The sequence below is a fragment of the Dermacentor silvarum genome, chromosome 1 (genome assembly GCF_013339745.2).
Source record: "Dermacentor silvarum isolate Dsil-2018 chromosome 1, BIME_Dsil_1.4, whole genome shotgun sequence".
NCBI classification, from domain to species: Eukaryota; Metazoa; Arthropoda; class Arachnida; order Ixodida; family Ixodidae; genus Dermacentor; species Dermacentor silvarum.
Window position 1 is genome coordinate 30,227,570 of NC_051154.1, and position 4,181 is coordinate 30,231,750.

Consider the following 4,181-nt stretch of genomic DNA (forward strand, 5'->3'; position numbering starts at 1 on the left):
ATGTAGAATCAATAGCGATATTTGTAGTGCATCAAAGACAGTAATTTTGAATACGATTTTCCACTCAATGCAATGCAAGCACAAATATCGTCACGCGCCATGAATGCTTGTTAGTTTACGTCAAAAAATCACACGTTAAGCAATAACTATGATATCATATGAGAAGTTACATGTTGGTAATTTCAGAGAGGATTCAAGGCTGTTCAAATAGGCTAAATAAATAGGTTCAAGTAGGATTCAAATAGGCTAAAAAAAGTCTTATTGCAGCAATTACTTTTGCATAACAAATGAGTACATGGCTAGGCCAGTAGCAGCTATCTATTCATTTTGATGTAGAAAAATAAATATTTATTCACCCTTTTTTTATGTTTGTTTACCTATTGGCTCCATGGGAATGGCTTTTCTTTCGAATGTCTGAATTTAAAACAACCTTCACTCACAGTGAACCTTAAGGTACATCGTGCGCTAAATTTGTATTGAAGAGACAGCGTACAGCAAGAATTGTTCATGTACGCTATCTCTGAAGCGAAATAGGCCAACAATATTGCGGCATTAGGGTCGTGTCTGCTCCTTCTCTTGTTTCCCTTACACCTTCTCACTGTGCTCTGTTCATAATAAAGTATTGTCGAGGCTAAAAAATTCATGAATAAATACATATTCATATGGCTCTAAACTTCTACTGACCGCGAGTGAAAAGCGCGTAGTGGTGAGCGAAGCGGTCACTGCACGCGCGTAAGTATTTCACTTGACTTCGCGAGTAATTTACTTTTTTTGTTACTCTTATTCTTGCAAGCATAGTGCTATTGCCCACGTACCCATGCGAATACAGTTTTTTACGTTCTTTCCTTGCGCGGGCTCATTTAGCGCGTTTCTACGCACGCACAGTTACTGAATTACCGTTCCCGAACACAAGCACCGGAGCTGATGAGTTTGACGCGTTCGTTTTTCCATTCTCTTGCTGCCCAAGCTTAAAGACAACGCTCAAAGATGGGTAAGACTACGGCGCGTAGCAGACGACCCTTGCTTCACGCGCGCTTAGCGAGCGCGAAAAGCCCACGATGGATGGATGGATGGGTGAGGCTTTTAACCCTTTAAATCGGGCGGTGGCTTACGCCGCCTAGCCGTGACTATTAACATATTTCGTACTTTGTGGTGGGTGAAATTTCACCCCTGCCTTGATTTTAACCACCAATCAGATAAGCCTCCGTTTGGTTATTTCTACCCGCTTAAAGTCTATTTTGCCTTCACTGTCCCTAAACCCCCAATGCTTTGAAATAATCAGCCCCGTTGCTTTGCACTTTAGGGTTAAGTCCTTTACAGAAAAGTGAGGTCTTCAGCCGTTTCCGCTTCCTCTCCACACGCACCGCACAACGTGTCTATTCCTTGGTACTTGACTCGGTACATCTTAATCCGCAATACTCCCGTCCTGGCTTCAAACAAAGAGCTTCCCCTAGAATTATCATACATATTTTCCTTCGGAATTTCTTGCTTGAAAGTTCTGTATGTTCCCAGTGCTGATTTCGTCTGCATCCCTGTTTTCCACAGACCCCTCTCTGTTTCTTTAACCTTTTTTCTTAACCGCTGTTTCCTGGTTTGCACCCCTCCTGCAGTCCAAATATTTGATTGACAACTTTCTGGTCAGCTTCCTCCATTTTGTGTCAACATTCATCATGTACAAGTAACTGAAAACTCTCCTTGCCCACCGCTTTTCTGCCATTTCTCTCAATCGCTCCTCAAATTCTATCTTGCTGCTAGCTTCCCTGCCCTCCAAATGACGTCCATACAATGTCACCCTGCACCCCCTGATTTGGTGCATTTCCGTGTGCTCCCAAAGCAAGCCTACCTACCCCTCACTTCCAACCTTGCTCGAACCTCTGATCTCATGCACAGGACCGCATTGCCGAAAGTCAAACTAGGGACCATCACCCCTTTCCAGATCGCTCTCACCACTTCATACCTATTGTAATTCCACAGTGCCCTATTTTTCATCACAGCTGCATTTTTGCTACCTTTAATTAGCAGTTACATATTTTTCATGATCCGTTAGGTACTCAGCCCCATTGTTTATCCACACTCCAAAATAGCGTAACTTCCTGTATCCTATGCTCGCTGCCCTGATTATCATTAAAAATCGTGACTGCCGATTTTTCTTTACTAAACTTCAAACCTAAGCTATCTCCCTCTTAACCACAGATGCCCATTGATTCCTGCAAGTCTTCCATGCTGTCAGCCATAAGTAGAATGTCATCCGCGTACATCAGTCCTGGTACTGACTGTTTAATCCATTCTCCTTGCTTGAGAAGCTGGTACTGACTGTTTAATCCATTCTCCTTGCTTGAGAAAGGATGAAGCCAAGTTCGCTCCTCTCAACTCAAATTTTTTCTCTTGTCCTTGTAAATACAGCATGAACAACAAAGGTGACAGAGGGCACCCCTGCCTAAGCCCCTGCTGCATCTCTATAGGCTCAGATACCTTGTTTTCCCATTTTATAAGCGCCTTGTTTATATATATCTTTTAAAAGGTTACTGCAAGATTACGGGTCCGGAGCAGCAGCGGCGCGGCGCGGCGGCGCGGCAGTTCACAGAAAAAGGCCCTCGCCGGAGCTGGCGCTTTGGACACTCCCTATTATTCTAGGTCACTCTAGTTATACTGTAGTCTCTAGAATAGTTTTGCCAGAGTTGACAAAAGGTTTGCATGGCGGTCATTACTTCTTTTCGGCTTCTGTAATTCAGCCAGCAAAAGCATAGCCTTCGAGATTGGTGTTATTTTTACTCGGCGAGAGCCATTACTGTGGCATGGATTTAAAATAAGGAGTGAAAAACGCAAAATTTTTAAAAGATCATAACTAAAATCACATGTCGTTGCATGTTTGAAACTTCGGAAACTTAACTGCTGGAAAAAACCTTGTAGAAACGTTGCCAGAGCGCGACCAAAATCCGCTAACGTGTCATAGTAGCCAGACTTTCTTACGCTCAGAGTTGCCAAACTTTCGTGACTTTTGAGCATGGTAGCCAACATCTCGTGAAGGCAGCGTAGCCAGACTTATGTTTATTGCCGCCAAACTTTAAAAATACTTTTTCGATGTTTCTTGACTTTTTTGCCGACGAAACAGGCACGCAATTAATCACGGAGACACTTACCTTTAGCGAAATTACCAGGCACTGAACGATTTTACTCTTCCCTGCATGCAGTATTTTTTTTTTTTTTTTTTTGCGTAACGAACGAAAACTCCACAACGTCAGCTAAACAAAAACTTTCATTAACCTAAGACTTACCGCTGTTATTTGCCTGAATTGTAAAGGGGATGCTACAGTGTACTAGAAGAGTTCTAGTACACTGTAGGGGATGCTAATTTACCTTCCCGCTGCACAACGCATGGCTGGTATGACGTCATGTGGTTGCTTGTGTGGTCTGCGGCATGGCGTTGCCTTTTAAGAATTTGTTCGTTGGCGGGAAGTGCAATGTGAAACTTGCGAGGGATGCAAACGAACGCTTTCTTTACTTGACAAACCAGGCAAGTGCTCTGGCTAACAATCCAGACATTCTGTTCGAGTAAGGACTACAAACGCAATATTAAACTCTACTCGTAGCAAAATTCTACCTCTGCGCAAAATGTGAGCGCGAAAAAGCCAACTGTATAGCGGGCAGTCATATTTTCCCTAATTTCTCCAGCAAAGCATGAATGCCGCCTTTAGTGCCTGCCTAACCGCCTACAGCCCTCAATTTTGAAACACCTTTTTCAAGTGGGTGAGTGCACGTGTATTGAAAAAGACGCTCTAGTTTTTCAGCGACGACGAACATGACGCGGTCACATGCACAAAGTCCGGAACACAGCTCGGAGCATAAACACGCGAAGTTGTATTTAGGGAAAACTGAAGAGATATTAAGGAGGTCAACCGTCCAATGAACCTCCTTGCAGACAGAAAGTGCACTACAAAAGCAGGAGTTAATGTTGCGCTTTTTTGGAGTGTTCTTTGAAGTACACTCAATTGTATTCATTGCGCTTTGAAACTTTTCTGTTAACGAACGGTTAATTTTTACAACTCATCTATATTTTTAGTGCATGTGTCGCTCACCATTAGCAAGTTATTTTAATACCCCAAGCAATTTCAGCTTGAGCCCTCCCCCCCCCCCCCCCCCCCCCCCCCCCCCCCCGAAGAAAAAAAAAAAAAAAAGCATGC